This window comes from Amblyomma mixtum, chromosome 6 (genome assembly GCF_055824585.1).
Source record: "Amblyomma mixtum isolate Tamu chromosome 6, ASM5582458v1, whole genome shotgun sequence".
Classification (NCBI taxonomy): domain Eukaryota; kingdom Metazoa; phylum Arthropoda; class Arachnida; order Ixodida; family Ixodidae; genus Amblyomma; species Amblyomma mixtum.
This window is the reverse complement of record NC_143017.1, coordinates 104,163,810-104,182,811: the sequence shown is the minus strand read 5'-3', so window position 1 is coordinate 104,182,811 and position 19,002 is coordinate 104,163,810. Positions and strand designations below refer to the sequence as shown.

Genomic DNA, 19,002 nt, shown 5'->3' with positions numbered 1-19,002 from the left:
ACTAGCCCGGCAGAAGATACTTTTGTTTAGCAAACTTGTCTACGTTCAGCTGCTGGTGCTTCTGGAAACTATCATTGTTTCAACCTCGCATTTTATTTAGTCTCCAATAAACCAAGTGTTTCAGTGAAGACGGCCACTAATTTTGAAAAATAGATGTTTAAGTAAAGGTTAAGTAAGTAAGATGTATATGCCTTTTGCGGCATAGTGAACCAGTGTTGGCAAACGCCAAAAAAGGGGCGAATCATGTTAGCTAGTAAAGTGATAAACTAAATTCTAATAGTTAACTTTTTACGTATTACCGATAGGCACCTTTTAGCAAATAGAGGCACCAGTATTTGAAATTTCAAAACGCGAGTACCTTCGCTTTTGTGGCTTAAGTAGTTTGGCCCATTTATAGTGACATAAAAAAACCGCGCGCTTGCGGGAAGGCGCAAAGCGACATCAAGCAAATCGCGGTCCTACGTAACGCATATACTACGCGACAATCCCAGCCCAGCCCGTGCTGCAGTGCTCCGCGCTCCTCGCCACTTCACTTCCTCGCCACTTCCCGTACGTAGTGTCGCAATTTGATTGACGTCGCTCTGCCCTCTCCCGCAAGCGCGCGGTGTTCGAATTGTTTTCGAATTGCCCAAATTAGTCGAGCCACAGCGGCGAAGGCAATCCCTTTATCAAAATTATAAAAACCGGTATGGCTATTACTAACCGCCGGCTACAAATCTCTAATTTCAATCAGGTGCGTATCGGTAATAATGAAAAAGTTAGCTATTAGAATTTAGTTTATCATTTTTCTAGTGCACACGATTCATTTGCTTTTTCACGTCCGCCAACACTGGTATTACTGTGCCTAAAAAACTTATCTTTATCTTAAAGACCCTAATTTTAAAAATTAGTGGCCGGCTTCCCTGAAACACGTGGTACACTTTCTGGTGTGCAGTGGTGAAAGTACTGCCTCAGTATTTATGCAAAACAATGTGGAAGAGAACAAGGCGAGAGATGATTGTCTCTCAACAAAGTGAATTCCTGTATATAATACGCCAGCTAGCCGCCAACCATTACTAAAATTTTATTCTCTACCTTCCAAAAGCCATCGTGTGCATCTAGTAATTTTTTTTTTAACCACGCGCAAGGATGTAAAGATTCTTAAGCGTGATGACAGACTTACAGCGTATTTTGTTAGGAGCGTCGATCTTGGAAACGAAATGTAAATTGTGTATGGTTACATGCTCAAACTGCAGTGACTTGTTTTGATTCGCGGTTACGTGCGATGAACGGTTTTTGGAGCGACCGCGCGACAATTGCAGCTTTCTAGCCGATCACCTCGTTGGTTGTACCAGCTGGTATTTCGCACGAATGAAAATCCCAATAAAATCCACGTGAGAGCATGTGCACTCATCAAACTGCGCGCAAAATATTGTTGTGGGCGCTTATGGTGAATGCGTGCTTTTAAATAGGTTGTCAGACGCAAGTTTGTAGTGTGTGGTGGTGAAAAACATTTATAACGCAATAAATATTTACAGAGAGGTGATTGGGGTAGGCCCTATTGGCCCTTTCCCCTAACAATACTAGGTGGAGCCCCTATTCCGGGGCCCCATTGGCAAGCAACGCCGCCCGCGTCCGGTGAACCAAGGCCTTTTGGGTCTTTAGGTCCTGACAGCCGAGCAGGGCCGCCTCCCAGTCCTCTCTGGTGGGGTTGGGGTTGGGGGGGATAGATGGGTTTGACTGACACGCCCAAACCATGTGGAAGGTGTCAGCCACCTCCCCACAGAACTGGCACGCGCCATCAAAGGATGTATTGAAATGTTTAAGCACCGCCGGGCACAGTACAGTGTTAGTAAGAATTTTGATGAGGAGGCGCTCGTCAGCGCGACCCAGACCCTTACAAGGGGCCGGGTAGCGCCGGTGCTCCTCCTTGTAGTAATTGGTGATTTGTTTGAATGTAATGGCCAGATTGTCTGATTGGGAGTACCCTTCCAAGGACAGGGAGATAGCCCGGGGAGAGAGTGCGCGGGCGGCCTGATCGGCCTGTTCGTTTCCCTGGAGTCCCTGGTGACCGGGGGCCCAAATCAGGTTGCGTGGAGTTGGATCTTCAGATCGACAGCTATATTCCAGTATGCGCCAGGCAAGCGGGGGAGCCCAACCCAACTCGTAGTTCCGACAGGCCCCTCGCGAGTCGGTGATGATGTGTCTCGACTTGGGAGTAGTGAGAGCAAGAGCAATGGCAATCTCCTCCGCGTGTGTTGCGCTGTAGGCTTTGAAAGTGAGCCCGTTGACTGTGTTTGTGTTGTGTACGACTGCGGCCGTGTACCACACCCCGTGGTGTGGGCCGGCAACGTCCACGTAATACACATGTTGTTGGTTACCATAGTATCGCGCCAACGCTTCCGCGCGCGCCTGGCGACGACCGCTATGGTCTTCTCTGGACATGTTGCGGGGAAGGGGTCGGACCCGGAGGGCGCGTCTCCAGGGTGCTGGCACTCTCTCCCTTTCCTCAATATGGTAGTCATGTTTGATGTGTAGCCGGTCCAAGAGGCGGCGACCGGACGTGGTCTGTGCAAGACGCGTGTATTGGTTGACTAAGTGGGCCTCTCGAAGCTCCCGAAATGTGTTCACCACGCCCAAGGCCAGAAGTCGCTGGTTGGACGTGGTGATCGGGAGGTTGAGAGCCCGCTTGATGACTTTCCGGTGGATGACCTCCAGTTGGTCATCATCATGTTTGCGCAGGTGCAAGTAGGGGGTTGAGTAGAGGATTCTACTCGTTACGAAAGCATGGGCAAGCCGCAGTGCATCCTTGCTTCGTAATCCGCCCCGCTTGTTGGAGACCCGGCGGACCATGCGGCCCACCTGGTCTCCCACCGTGCGAAGTTTGGCTAGGGTGGTGTCGACTCTGCGTTGGTGGTGTATGAAGAGACCAAGGACGCGGATCTCCTTGGACTCCCGGATCGGTCCCGAGGGGAGACTGATGCAAAGCGGAGTTGTGTCCCGAGGGGAGGGACGTATGTGCACAAATTCTGATTTAGACGGGGCGCACTGGAGTCCGCAGTAGGCCGCGTAGTCGTCGACTAGGGTCGCCGCTGCTTGCAGGCAGGATTCCATGTGGCCCAGGTTACCTTGCGTGGCCCAGATTGTAATGTCATCCGCATAAAGAGCGTGATGTATCCCGGGCAAAGAGGACAATTTGGAGGGAAGATGAAGCATTGCCAAATTAAAGAGGAGGGGAGACAGGACCGCGCCTTGAGGTGTTCCCCTCGAGCCGATGGTGTATGGCCCGTGTTCCGCATCTTGTATGCGTATGTAGGCTTGACGGTCTGTAAGAAATTGTTTTATGTAGTTGAATGTTTTGTGGCCACAGTTGGTGTTACTGAGGTGGTCCAGGATTACTTCGTGTTTGACGTTGTCGAATGCGCCTTTAAGATCCAAGGCCAGGACCACCTTGTCGTTGTGGGGACATTCGACAGGATCTAAGATGTCGTGGTGAAGCTGCAGAAGTATATCCTGTGCAGACTTGTGAGGGCGAAAACCGAACATGGTGTCCGCGAAAGTGTGCTGTGTTTCTAGAAAATCGGAGAGTCTGTCGCGCACCATCGTCTCCATCAGCTTGCCGACACAAGACGTGAGGGAGATGGGGCGAAGGTTCTCCACATCAATAGGTTTGCCGGCTTTCGGAATAAAGGTCACGAGAGCCGATTTCCAATCGAGAGGGAGAGGAGTCTCGCCGTCCCAAATGCTATTGATGTATTTGAGGAGCGCGGCGTAGGCTGCGTCGGGAAGGTTGGCCAAGAGCTTGACCGTAACCTTGTCGCGCCCGGGTGCAGTGCCCCGCTTCATTTTGCTCAAGGCCGCCCGGAGGTCGTGGAGCTGGAACGGCTTGTCCAGCTCCGTGTTCTCTTCGCCTGCATACGAGTACGCCGCCTGCCGGGGGTCCTTAGTGGTGCACAGGTAGCGATCCCTGAGCGTGTGCGCTAGTTGTTTTGTCGTTCCTGTAAAGTTGTGCAAGGCCCTATGTAATTGGCGTTGGGTTTCCGTGCGTGTTTGTATTGGATCGATGAGAGCGCGGAACAGGCGCCACGTGTTGCGGCCAGACATCTGGCGAGCAGCCGCGTTGCACCGGTCCACCCAGTTAGTGTCGGCTAGCTGAGTAGCATATTCCGCTGCCTGTTGTGTGAGTTCGAGGATGCGGCTCTTTAGGCGTCTGTTATGTTTCTGTTTCTTCCATCGTTTCGTGAGGCTGCGACGGGCCTCCCAAAGGTGGAGAAGGTGGTTGTCCACGTCTGTTTGTGTTTCTGTAAGCTGTATCTGCTGTTCGTGTTGTGTGAGTGTAGAAGTGAGCGATCTGGACCAGGCGTCGTATCCCGACTGGAGGGGGTCTACAATAGGTAGAGAGGTGCGGAAAGTCGTCCAATCAGGGATACGAGCTTGTTTTAGTGGGCGTTTCAGGGGACGCATGTAAATGGTTGTGTTGATTATACAGTGATCACTACCTAGAGTGTCCTCTGTATTCAGCCAGTCGGCATGTCGTATGTTGCGTGTAAATGTGAGGTCCGGGCAAGTATCTCGTTGAATGGAATTGCCGACACGTGTTGGGTTGGCGGGGTCAGTGTGCAGGGTGAGTCCAAGTGTGGAAATAAGTTCCGCAAGCTTCCTCCCACGCCTGTCCTCCCGGGGGTATCCCCATAGCCTGCTCGGGGCGTTGAAATCGCCGACGATTAGGAGGGGATCCCTACCCGCCACCTGCATAGCTTGAGTGAAAATTTCATTGAACGTGACGTTGTTAAGTTTCGGTGGGCAGTAAATATTTAGAATGTGTACAGGTGGGTCAGACCGCTTTAGGGGCAGCACTGAAACCATCGTGTATGGGAAAGACGGTGTTGTGGGAAGTGTGACCTCCTGCGCAGTGTATCGCTTGTGAACAAGTGTACATGTCTGCGGGTTGTGTTGAAATGTAGTGTAGTTTGTTAGTTTGGCACCGGCGCCGGGTTCCTGAAGGGCAACCACGGCGACGAGGAACTCAAAGGTCTCAAGATAGAGGCGGAGATGAGTCCGCTTCTTGTGGTCCTTGAGACCTCGGCAGTTCCACTGCGTTAGTGTAAGCGGCTGAGTTGTTCTTGCTCGCGACTTAGGGTTGGGGGCCATGGTCGGAGGCGGAGGGTGGGGTCACGTTGTTAAGACTCCCCAGTCCGCTAGTGCCCGGCGCAGACGTGCAGGAGTCTTCCGAAAAGTCAAACTCATCGGGAATAGCTCTATTGAATTTTGAGGGGCGGTTAGCGTCCCTGATGGGTCCTACGCGTTTAAGGACGCGCGGATTATCTTTTATCCATTTTTGGATAATGTGCGTTACGGCTTGTGTCACCTGTGCGATGACACTCTCCACCTGACGCGCGATGGTGTCATGGATAATTTTGGGGAGGTCAGCCAATTGTGTTTCAATTGCGGTCACCCGGGTCTCCAGGGCCGCGGCGCGACTCTCCACAGGAGGAGGGATCTCCCTGTCTGTTATGTTTTCTGCCTCGTCGCTCGACGCGGGCGGAGTATGGAATTGGGATTTGAGCGAGTTAAGCTCGCTGGCTAGTTTTTCGTTTTGAGCTCGCAAGAGGGCGAGCTCGCGCTTGAGTTCCTGTGTCTCGGCGGTGCTGGTGGGGGAGGAGGGAGGAGGGGAAGGAGAGGAGGCGACCCTCGCCCAGCTGCCTACCTTGGGTTGGTTGCAGGCGGCGCCGCCAGATGAAGCGCTGAGAGCTGGGAACTCCGCTGCTCCGGGTGGTGGCGTTGCTGTTGCTGTCTTGCCAGGGGCAGGCATCACGCCACGCCGTGGCGTCTTCTGGTTAAGTTCGGTGCTTATCGCAGCGGGCACCAAAAAAAGCAAACGCTGTTCCAGTCCCACGGAACAATACTTTGCCTCCCTTGAAGCTGGTTCAATAGGCAACAGATTTCTGAATCCGGAGGTGGTGGTGGTGAAAACTTTTATTTTGTGAAAAACAGTTTTGGAGCCACAGAGTGGCCCCGCTACATGGTCGGCGTCCCTAGTCCGAGACTTTTAGCCAGTACTGCAGAACTCTTAGCGAGTGGCTTCCCTAACTGGACGCGATATGCGAACTAACAGGAAGTGCGGGACGTTGGCTGGAACGGCGAGTGTCTTTCTAGCATGTCCGTCAAGGTTCCCCATTCCCTGGGGGTGGTAATTACTGCCAGCGAAGGCATGCTCGCTAATTATCTCAGGAGAGATTCTTGAAGACATCATTTGCTAAAGGATCATGACATACTTTGCAATCTCTTTCGGCCGTTAAATGAGCAAGCTGGCTCTCAGAAATAGCGGCGTAATTTGAAACATGGTATATGTAGCGCTCTGCTCGGGTGAAGCAAATGACCTCGGCTGTCACGAAGTTGTCGTGTGGCCCGTTGGTTGAAACATGGTAAACTGCCTTCCATGGAGGCAATTTATGCAAATAGAGTAGGACGAGCCGCCGCGGTGGCTCAGTGGTTATGACGCTCGGCTGCTGACCCGACAGACGCGGTTTCGGTCAATGCCACGGTGGTCGAATTTAGATGGAAGCGAAATTCTACAGCCCCGTGTACGGTGCGATGTCAGTGCACGTTAAAGAACCCCAGGTGGTCGATGTTTCCGGAGCCCTTCACTACGGCGTCCCTCATAGCCTGAGTCGCTTTGTGACATTGAACTCCCATAAACCACAATGCATAAATATCGCAGTACTGCTCATTTAAAGAGCGATACGGCCGTGATCTTTCTCTCCCTCCCCCGACGTTTTTGTTTCGTTCTTTTTAGAAGAACGTACATCACTCTTAACCGCGTGGCTGGGAAAAATAAACAACGCAGCATGTCATGCTGCTTTGCAGTTCTGTTTAGCAGCAATATTAAATATGACTGAGACGACAAGTTTTAAGAGGATTCTGGTGTGGGCTAGTTGGTTCATGCTTAATAAACAGATTCACAACAGCGCTACGGCACAAGGACAGAAGAAACACGAAAAACACAGGACGGGCGCTGTCCTGTGTTTTTCGTGTTTCTTCTGTCCTTGTGCCGTAGCGCTGTTGTGAATCTGTTTATTAAGCATGAACCAACTAGCCCACACCAGAATCCTCTTAGAACGTATTTCTCCTACATTGGGCTCTTTTTTCTGTCAGCGACCTAAGCACGATTCTGCTATAGCCCTGGTCAACCTGGTCGCTGTCACCACCTGCCAGTCGAGAGTGCTCTCGTACTGCCTCAAGAGAAGAATAATCCCTCTAGAGATTCAGACCTTGTTTGGTGGAATGGCGCCATCCTGGGGCCACGCACGACGCGTCGGCAAGGTGCTGAAGTCTGAGTAAAAAGAAAAAAAAAACAGCGCCCGTCCTGTGTTTTTCGTGTTTCTTCTGTCCTTGTGCCGTAGCGCTGTTGTGAATCTGTTTATTAAGCATGAACCAACTAGCCCACACCAGAATCCTCTTAGAACGTATTTCTCCTACTTTGGGCTCTTTTTTCTGTCAGCGACCTAAGCACGATTCTGCTATAGCCCTGGTCAACCTGGTCGCTGTCACCACCTGCCAGTCGAGAGTGCTCTCGTACTGCCTCAAGAGAAGAATAATCCCTCTAGAGATTCAGACCTTGTTTGGTGGAATGGCGCCATCCTGGGGCCACGCACGACGCGTCGGCAAGGTGCTGAAGTCTGAGTAAAAAGAAAAAAAAAAAACAGCGCCCGTCCTGTGTTTTTCGTGTTTCTTCTGTCCTTGTGCCGTAGCGCTGTTGTGAATCTGTTTATTAAGCATGAACCAACTAGCCCACACCAGAATCCTCTTAGAACGTATTTCTCCTACATTGGGCTCTTTTTTCTGTCAGCGACCTAAGCACGATTCTGCTATAGCCCTGGTCAACCTGGTCGCTGTCACCACCTGCCAGTCGAGAGTGCTCTCGTACTGCCTCAAGAGAAGAATAATCCCTCTAGAGATTCAGACCTTGTTTGGTGGAATGGCGCCATCCTGGGGCCACGCACGACGCGTCGGCAAGGTGCTGAAGTCTGAGTAAAAAGAAAAAAACAGCGCCCGTCCTGTGTTTTTCGTGTTTCTTCTGTCCTTGTGCCGTAGCGCTGTTGTGAATCTGTTTATTACAAGTTTCTTTCATGAAAAACATGGTGACATCGGCGCGCCAAGGCAAGGGCGCAAATCGGGCATCTGCTTGAGATAAACGATAGTGTCAAAATTAGCGTGATGATACGGGACAGAGAGGGAGAAAGAGAGAAATAAATGAAGGAAGCGAGCAAGAAAGGAAGAAAAAGAAAGACAGAAAGAAAGAAAGAAAGAAAGAGAAAGAAAGGAAGAGAGAAGGAAAGAAAAACAAAAAGAGAGGACGGAAGAAAGAATGAAAGCAAGAGAAAAGGAAAGGAAGAAGGAAAAAGTAAAAGGAGAGGAAGGAAGGAAGAAGTAAAAAGTAAAAAAGAGAACGAAAAATGAAGGAATGAAAGAAAGAAAAAGGAAAGGAAAAGGAAAGGAACAGAGAAAAAGAAAAAGACAGGAAGAAAGAGAGGAAGAAAGAAAGAAAGAAAGAAAGAAAGAAAGAAAGGAAGAAAGAAAGAAAAGAAGGAAGGAAGGAAGGAAAAAAAGGAAGGAAGGAAGGAAGGAAGGAAGGAAGGAAGGAAGAAGAAAGGAAGGATGGACGGACCGAACGAAAGACGCAAGGAAGGACAGAAGGAAGGGCGGAATGAAAGAAGGAATGAAGGAAAGAAGGAAAGGAAGGAAGGAAGGAAGGAAGAAAGGAAGGACAGACGTACGGACGGACGGACGGACGGACGGAAGCAAGGAAGGAAGGAAGGAAGGAAGGAAGGAAGGAAGGAAGGCGAACTGGTATATGCAAACAGTGCCATATTAAACAGTTTTGTGCATGAATTTGAAGAACACAATAAAAGACAACATTCTTTAGTTAGATGTCTAACTGCCTTGAAAGGTGGCCCTGAATTCATTGAATATCGGTCGGTTATGTACTTCATAGGGAAGTCGTTTCTACATTGCCCTGATTAGGCTAGCCGTCCTGGTAAGCTGACTTGAAAGAACAACTGATCCAGACTGGCGGTAAGCATTAAGCGGTCGAAGGAGGTGGTGCGCATATAAATTTTTTTCTGGCAGCCCAACAAGTACTTATGTGCTTGCTACTGTACGAAGCCAGGCGAATAGAGGCTACTGATTTTTGTCCGAGTGTCTCGTTACGTACAATGAGTGTCACTCGGTTTGTTTGCGTACGTGCTTTCTTTACTACGCGTCGATAGCGCCTACCGCGCGCGCGGTGGCTTATCTTTGCGTCTGATCAGGGGTGGCCCAAAGCAACGCCTCTGGCTTTTTTTATCATATGCGAGGAGAACGCTGAGTGCTTTTTGTTGTATGTTTATCTCCGATCTGTATAATAAGTGATTGATAAGCAGTTGGGAATCCGTCGCAGCCGGCGTCATCCGTGAGAGCACCGGGCAGAAACTGGTCGAGGCGCAGAGATGATGGGGTGAGAGCCGGAACCTAATGCGTACGCAAGGTCGTTCTACACCCCTGGCTTTTAGGCGCCACTTCTGCGCAGACCGGCCCGTTAATCAAGAACCAAATAAGTAAAAAACAAGCGGCCAAAGGAACGAGGAAAGCCAGGGCCGCCGGCGAATCGCGCGTGAACAACTCATAGTACTGAGAGAGGAGGAACGAATGGTGCTGAGTTCGACGTTTTTTCTTGATTATTATTTTTTTGGCGGCTTTTATGAGTGAGTGGGCTTCATGCCAGATGCAGGCTATTGCTTTTTTCGCTTTGAGAAGGTCACTTCACCGGAGAAACAGCCTTTCCGGTAGCTTAAATCAGGCGCGTATGTATGGGACCTTCTATTGGTGTTCTGCAGATTCGACAAGGAGCGGCTCAATTTATTCCTCCTCAACTCTTCCTTCCATCCCAGCTTTCTTTTTGGTCGTTTTCTTTTATACCTTCGCACCGAGAGTGATTCGTGTCCTCCCGCGCCTCGGTATCGTGCCTGTACGCGTGTTCGTACGATGCTAATGCGACGCTAATGAGGAAATGAATCAAGGCCTGCGCAGTCCTCATCCCAGCCTCCCTCACTTCTTGCTTCTCGGCGATCCAGCTCTGGTGCGCGGAAATCTTTACGGAGCGTGCGTTCGATGCGTTCACATGGAGCAGTTGCGTGTGCAGCTCCATTTAATCTTCAATACAAATGGCGAGTGAATTAGCAGGCCGGCAGCGAGAGCGTGCGGAGGAGGCTCGCAGTAGCTCTCTGTTCGCGGCACCTTTACGGACTCGCAGCGTTACTTCAGTGTTGAGTGATCGCTCAAAGCGCGGCCAGCGCCTCGGCCTCAACAACTTCGGCCTCTGGAGGATTGCACCAAGCGCTCCGTGGTTTCATAACTTGAGGCTGAATATCTGTAAGCACTAATAGAACAGGGGCTAGTTTGTTTTTCATCTTGTTTATAGCGTGCAACTGCGCACCATAAATGACCGACGAAGAAACACACGCAACGAAACAAGCGCGAACTCACAACTGTTTATTCGACATGAAACACTTGTCCTTTTATACAATCAAAGCGCAGGCTGTGTCCAGGCTTTATCACGAATTGCACCGTTATCGGCTCTTGATTACTGCTCCTTCTGCTTCTGTGAGTTCGCCCTTCTTTCGTTGCGTTTGTTTCTTCCTCTGTCTTCTGTGTTTTGTGGTAGCGCGCTATAACCAAGATGAGTATTTGTGCCGTGGCCGCGGCCCCACAAAGAAGACTCCTGCCGGCGTCACATTCACTAGGCACGTCGTTAGCTCTGTTCACGTACACTGACGAAAAATGCGTGTTCTTAACGGCCAACACTCGCGTGCATTCTTTTATTTGTCACTAACGAACGGATATAGATGCCCGGGCTGCTGACTACATATTGCATTTTATTAATTTTGTTCATCCTATAAATACGTGGATTCTTGCGACCTAGAGTTGCTGTGCTTGTTTTAAACAAGATAAAGGAGTAACCACGAGATCGTGAAACTGTGCACGCATGATACTGCAGAAAAGTGGACAAAGTAGTACAAGACAGATGGCAATTACAAAAGGATTTTCACACTCCCTAACGTTGGGGTAATCGTGTACCATGTCTAAAAAGGAAAAAAAAAAAAAACCGCGCCATTCCTCAGCGTCAACAAAGAAAAATTTTAATTCTATTTCTTTGCATTTGGTAGATACAGGATCTTTATGCAGTGTGCTAGCCGTCCGCGACAGCGCAAAGCCCATGTATATGCAGCCCACATCAAGTAACAAAAGATGTGGTTTATTTCCTGAAATAGGCCGCAAACTGTTACTCGCTCTCAAAAGCCTTTCCGCAGTATCAATGTTTTGCACATGCCTGCAGTTGTATTCTTTCAAATAAGGTGTGTCTTCAGATGCGTACAGTCTTTGTCAAAAGTAACCAGGCTGCATGGTTTGCCTCTCATTCGCATAGAAGAGCCGTTACGGCTTCCCTTAATATCAAAAATTTCTGCCTCTCCCGTAACCGAGAGTAGAGTAAGCATGAAATGCAGGGCGATGCAGAAGCGTACATGGACACGACGAGACGCAGGCCTGACAAGGATGTATACTTGTCCACTGACCCCGGGGAGCCAGTTATGCGCACTTCTTTTCCTTAAAATTATCGCAGAGCGTAAAACGTTGTCAACGCCAACGCCAATGAACACAATGAACGCCGAAGGCCTATGTCTTCAGCGCCGCGTTTTTGGCACAAAGTTGTCAATGCCTGCAGCCCACATCTCTTTCTCATCACCCCACGTACCTATAAGCGCGATTCAGGCGTCCACTGACCCAGGGAGCAAGGTATGTGCACTTCCTTTCCTCAAATGGCCGCCGCGGTGGCTCAGTGGTTATGGTGCTCGGCTGCTGTCCCGAAAGACGCGGGTTCTCTTTCTCTAAGCGGCCTTCTCTCAAAGCCCCTAACAGATCACGTATGACAACGAAGTGTATTGTGGCATGTATGTGCTTTTTGCATGGTTATTACAAATCGGAAATTATAATTCCGTGCATTATCAAATGCACAGCGCGACTGATATCTTGATAAACATTGAGAAGACACTGGCAGCAGTATTTTTTGTGACTCGTTTGGAGAGCAACTGGCGCTTGTATGCCGGTCCCGTAGGAGGGCTTAGAGAGTGAAATCTCGTTGTCTCGTACGGTGCCCGGATGTTCTCGTTTCAGAGCCCGGATGATGGCTCTCGGTCTCGGCGTGACGTCACCACACTGCCGACAACGGGAGCTAAAAGCATTTCATGCTTAAAAGTTCTTTGAAGGTCAAGGCAGGGGTTCTCCTTACCGCAGAGAGATTTACAGCTTGAGAGCTTGCATAATAGCGTTAATATACGACTGAGTAGCAGTCCGTGCAGCCTGGTTATTTTTGGCAAAGGCTGTGCGTATTCCTGCAGCTTCGACAAACGCGCTGTCTAATATTAAGGCGGAAGCCTTTAATGCCTCATCGTTGTAAGCAGGAGCTGTCGACAGAAATGTCACGCTTTTCAGTTGGTCTAAATGGTCGTGACGTCACAGTGCGCGAATTTCAAACGGGGCCAATTGTACTTTGGCTACTAACCATGCAACCAATTAAAGGGATCGTATAGTGATGCTCCAAGTAATTGCTTGGATCCAATTACTCCAAGTAATCTAAGTAATTTAGTAAATTGCATAATTAACCAATTAGTCCAATTAATCTTTCTAGTCAGACCAGATAAATAAATACATAAAACCGAGTAAGAAATTCGCCTAGCTTTGGAATCGAACCCCGGTCTCCGGAGTGCGAGTCGAGCACGCTACCCCTCCGCCATGCCAGCTCGATGGTTTGGAATGAACAAAGGTGCGTCTAGTGAATACGGTGTCTTCTTTCACTCCCATCTTCCTCCCTTCCCGTTACGGCGAGGTTCAGGTGTGCACCGAGATATGCGAGACAGATACATTTCCTTTCCTCAAAAACCAATTTACTGACGAGCAAGGCGTATTTGTCCGCGTTTCAGATTGGTCCAAATTGTCGTGATGTCACCACGCGCGAATTTTGACGGGTGTCCACCGAAATATGTGAGACAGTTACTGCGCAACTTCCTTTCGTCAAATACTGAGATATGCGAGACAGTTAATGCGTAATTTCCTTTCCTCAAATACAATTTTAATTTTCTTCACTACGGTCCCTCTTTCTTCTTTCACTCCACTTCCTCCCTTCCTGTACAGTGCGGCTCAGGTGTCCACCGAGACTACAGAGAATTACTGCGCCATTTCCTTTCCTTAAAAAGCGTTGCGTTCAAAGGGCAAGGCATCGCGCCGAACGGGTGGTGGCGTTCAATGGACTCCGTGGCAGCGCTACAACACGCTGTCGCGTTCCACTCCTAAAGGCGAAGCTTAAGCGTCATTAATTGACTGTTAATTAATGCACCAACAGAATGTGAAGTGAACAATCGCGTAGCAGAATGCAGCACTCAGGCTTTCGCCTTTCAGCACTTTAGCCGCTAAAGTTCCTCGTAATTTTTTTTTGTTCCTGGTAGCTAAGAACAGTCCCAGAAAAAAAATTATGGGCGTTGAGAAAAACACACGGCAGAAGGAGGGTTGAAGTTGAAGGTCACTTAAGGCAGGCGCATGCGGGAAGTTTGCCCTTCATGAGGGCCAATGTGTGCGGACAGCTGCAAGCTTGAATAGGACATAGTATATGCGTAGGAGAAACATTAACATTCCCGACGAGTTATTTTCCAGGAAGTCCCGTAGCTTCGCGCCGTCTGGTTATTCCATTGAGCTGGCGTTCTCCAAACTGATGATGTATGCCATGTATCGTAGTCTCGTATGCAAGTTATTACGGCAAGTCCAGATTGGTAATATTACGCTTATTTATGTGAGCAAACAGATTTCTCTTCTGCAGAATAAACTACACGTCAGCGCTCGATTTTGGTACGTTACTCTTGCTAATGGATGTCTGTGTTGAGCGGAATTTGGGTGTAATGAGCTCAGAACTATAGCGTCTGAAAAAAAAAAATTCTGCAGAGACACTCAGGACTGTTTACAAGTGAGAATGCGAAAGCATGAGGGAGTGTGCTCCACTGACTGCGCCGTTCCCGGTGGCGCGATGTATGACACCACTCAAACATACACGCGTGCGTAGGACGCCACCTGGAACGCTCTACAATGAACAGTTGCATCACAGTTTTGATGCGAAAGTCTGGGAAGGCGTACAATTGAAGGTGCATATGTCATCGGTTGGAATTTATCTCGCAAACTAGCCTCCAACTTGACTAGCACAAGTGAACTATATGCGAGGAGAAATCATATGACACTACTCGGAACACTGTAAAACAAGCTGTTGCGTCACAATTTTGGTACGGGTGTCAGGAAAACTGGCACCACATGGAGGTCGCACGTTGGCGGGTATGTATAGACAAGCGGCATGTGATTCTCGGCTTGATACGTGCGTTATACGGCCGCTTGACGACGCCACCCTATGTTTCTTGCCGTCGGTAGGATTTTCTCCAGAATGTGGGAGTACACACACACCGCCGATTTTTCTCTTTATGAGACTAGTAATGTTTTCGCATTCATAAATCCCCGCCGCGGTGGCTAAGTGGTTACGGCGCTCGGCTGCTGGCCCGAAAGACGCGGGCTCGATCCCGGCCGCGGCGGCTGAATTTCTTGAAGGCGAAATTCTAGAGGCCCGTGTGCTGTGCGATGTCAGTGCACGTTAAAGAACCCCAGGTGGTCGAAATTTCCGGAGCCCTCCACTACGGCGTCTCTCATAGCCTTAGTCGCTTTGGGACGTTAAACCCCAATAAACAAACAAACAAGCATTCATAAATGGTAAAAATTTGTCGACGGCATGAAAATGCTCCTTACTCATATGAGGTGGCCTCCGCGGCTCTCGCGTTAAGCTCAAGAACGTGAAAACATGATGACATTTTTTAAAGATGAATTTATCTCGCTATCCTTATTAACAAAGCAAAGAACCCTTGTATGTCAGGGTGAGCTCACGGGCTAGTTCGTTATTCATAATAATTTCAACAGCGCATGCTACACAAGGACACAAGAGGAGGAAACACACACACGAGCGCTGAACTGCAACTTTATTTCAGAAAAGGCGCCAACCTCTACATATATACCCTCACCTGTCTACTGTATGTTTAACTCTTGAACATTTTTTCTTGCTTGTGGCTTGACACGTGCAGTGATTTTAGGTTTTATCCTAGTGGGCGGTCCCTTGAGGGTATATATGCAGAGGTTGGCGCCTTTTCTGAAATAAAGTTGCAGTTCAGCGCTCGTGTGTGTGTTTCCTCGTCTGTAACATGCGCTGTTGAAATTACCTTGTATGTCGTCTTTATTCGTCTCTGTGTTTTATGCGTGCTTTGTGTCTGTCAGCATAGCCCCACTCCTTAGTAAAAAAGGGAAAGCCTCGTAATTCAAATAGCGAATTCTCGCACAGTAATGTTCCGTTGCCTAGTTCCGTTTATATCTCGCCATGACTGCTTTTATATGTTTCATGGCCTAATGCACTAAGCTCCGTCCGTGTCGGCTTTTCGCATCAAAAGCATGTTTCGCAAGGGCTTGTGAACTTTATTTTTTTCTATATATTATTACTTGCTTTATGTTGGGCCACTCAGTCCTCAAGGAGTTAGTTTGTGAAATAAATGTGAAAAAGAGTAAAGTTGTTTTTAATGTTTATGTTCATTTGGTGTTGTATCATTACTCTACAAATAAAAAAGAATAGTAGCATACCCCAGCAATAGACGAGCAGTAGACAAGCGCACTACTGAGCCACTGCGGCGGAGATGACCTTCCTATATATTCTGCGTTTCACCGTTCTTGTCAAAAACAAAATGTTCTCTTTGCAGGATTTACGTAAGTAGTACGGGCAAGCCGTCAAATCATGCGACATTTCTGGCCACATAGAGTCTGCGGCCATATTCAGTTTCCATTTTCCTGCCTAAAGCGGCGCGTCGAGGCGCCCGCAGCTCGCAGCTTCAAGATCTGCGTTTGGACTGAAATGTGACCGCTAAAGCTCGATGAAGTATAAAACTATCTTTAAAAATCTGAAAATCTAGAGGGACCACTAAAATAATGATTTTATTGGGCTTCGCTTCAGTGCTCCATTATGACAGTAATATTTTCCTCTTACTGCGATGTCTTACGGTGATTTAGAGTTATGGCCCCACTTTCTTTTTTTTCTTGTGCGGTTAGTATTGATCTGCAATAATTTTTGTATGACGCGCATATCACGCATACTCCACATTGCAGCCTAGAATATCAAATGTTCTACTACAGAGCCAAATGTCACAGCACACGCTTTCTCGCAACAAAACAAAAAGAAGGATAAAAGAAAGAGCCGCAATAATTAATTCAACAAAGGGAGGTGGCGATGCACGCGCATGGCTTCAAAGAAAGCGCACTTGTCTTTGCAAACTGTATTCTCTCTATTCTTCTTGTTCTTCTCCACAGCGGGAGAGCTCGCGGAATTCGAAACAACGGGACTGCATAACTCATGCACGTATGCGCCTCGGTTTGCAACCAAAATGAGCCGCGCAGCTATTGGCTGGAGGCAGTGACGCACTTGTACCACTCCTACAGGGCGGGCGTGGAGCTCGAGGCTTCACTCGGCCCAGTTAAAACCGTGCACTACGTGGAGGCTAGAGTGGACTCATCGGGGAACAATCCTGCATTAAATGAACTTTCTGTTCTCTGAGTATGATCCGTGAACAGTGCGTATACGTAACGGCGGTCAGACAGTGCAACATGACCAGGCACGTAGCCAGGAATTTTTTTCTTTTCTGTCCACCAGCCATCCGGGAGTCGAACCTTCAACCTCTGCTCTATGACCGTCTCTCTGCCGCCGCACGCATTCCGGTGACGTCAATGCTGCTTGCAAAGCTGGTGACGCACCCAGAAGTTTAAAAAAAATAGTATGGCATGTGGAGTTTAACGCCACTTAACCAGGTTTCTGGAATTGAACCTCAGTTTGACTAAGCAGTGAAGAATAAAAGGGCAGCCATGGCAACGGCAGCCGCGGAATGGCTGAAGACGTAATAAGCGTACGGCGCCTTGAATCGCCACCTCATGCATAGCTTTCCTTATGGGACGGGATAAGCTGCGGTTTCCGACGAACCTCTTCTTGCGCATTGTGATTCCTCTCTAGACAGAATTGTGGCCGTGTATCGTATTTTCGCCTGTCGTGGGGTCCACAATTTGTCGTGTAGAGCAGTACAACTAGGCTGATAGCAGGTGATGGTGACGACCACCGCAATGACGCCAAGTCTCCACGAGCTTTTCTTTGATTTGGCAGCTGCGTGAGCGAGGTACCAGTTTTGCTTCGGCAGCACTGCACCGTTTTGTTTGAGTTAAAGGGAGTATCGCAGTGTCCTCGTCGAGCGCGCGGGCGTCAGCCGGCTGCTACGGCTTGACGTGAGGAGAATGTGCGAGCAGCTGCTGCGTCGCTTCATAGCTGCTGCTCCCGGGCCACTGTTTGCGCTAGTGCGCTTGAACCGTGCGCTCCGCTTCACTGACGGCTTGAGGCTGAACGAGATGCGAGTTTGGAAATGAAAGAAAAAAAGTGTGCGTCCGGTATTTCGCCGTCCGCACTGAATCCGCATCAGGTTGCATTCATCTCGTACTCGTCGTCGGCAACTTCACTCTAAAGCGTGTATGCCCGGAAGCGCATCATGATGGCTTCTCTCTGATAAATTTAATCGCTTGTATTTAGCGCGTAAAAGCCAAACACTAGTCTACGGAATTTTTTAACCTCTGCAGGCATTTAACTCAGCAAATTCAACAGGCAAACTCAGCAAACGGAAAATCAAAAAGCCGGTAGTCTTAGTTTATCTTTTGCACATTCATGTTGTTAAACGGTGTCAATGGACTTCATTGTTCAATACGCTCTTCACTGATGCTGTTTAAAGTTAAGACCATAGAAAGGAGAAAAGAAGAGACGAGGTTAAAGCAGGTGCACTTCCTAAATAAGCCATGTTAATGAAACTGATACGAGCTCCGTATACCCCTGCTCCTCTCTGCACGACCGTGCACTGAGCTTTCCTTTTTTCCATTCTGCCGGACAATTGTCTTTCTGACAAACTCTAAAAATCCTTTGTATAACTAACTGATACGTGGACACGCCAATTCTACGCCCTCCATTAATTTTTTTTGTTGTCACCATTTTCCTATGTGTTATTGCTTTGTGTGCTTTTTATATTCACTTTCTTCGCCCTAATTACTTCCTCTGGACACCAAAGCAGGTTGGCAGTCTTTACACACTGGCGGAAATCTCTGCTATTTCAATAAACAGCTGTCTATTTTATCAGTCGTTCATCAAGTCTACTAAACTAGAGTAATCTCTAATAAAAAGAGGAGAACACTGGGTAAGAGGCGGCAGCAAAATGTATTACTAGGTACTTCGAATCGCGGTTGTTGGCTTTGTGAAATCCTTCAGTGGATAAAATCAAAACAACTGCGGTGCATTTTATGAAAATTACTTGCGTTTACGAGACGACATTGGAATCCGGTTTTTGTTCTCCGTGATGCGGATCAGGACGCGCTCCGTGCCTCCGCTTTGTTCAATCGCCGCCGACGGAGGGACAAAAAGAAATGAGTGCTGTTTGAAAAGCTGCACGAGTATAATCTATGGAAATAATCCACGAACCGCTGGATACGATCCAGAAGCAGGCTAAAAGGCTCGTCGATGCACAATAGAATGATTGGGTATTTGCGTCAACGTAGACGTATGCTCTTCTCTAAAAAGTGGTTCTTGTTGAGGTGCGTTGTGAGGAGAATGCTCTTAGTATTCTAGTTTGTCTTTATACTTATGGCCGCCGCACCTCTCAACAAAGCTGCGACGTGCAAATGCTGAGAATATCAAGATCGCCTATTCATGGCCTATTCAGAGAAGGCCTATTCATGTTTTTTATCCATTTTTTACAGAACTTCGAGAATATACAGCACACAGAACAGCTTGGTCGAAGACTCCTTTTTTAAAGCATTTCGGACCGGGGGAAACCTTAGATGTAT

General features: G+C 48.5%; 1 protein-coding gene across 3 annotated transcripts in view; it reads left to right on the top strand.

The window, feature by feature from the left end:
• The window catches only part of LOC149339884 (protein turtle homolog B-like), an 843,694-nt gene that overhangs the window by 73,868 nt on the left and 750,824 nt on the right, over positions 1-19,002 (top strand). The window lies entirely within an intron of this gene.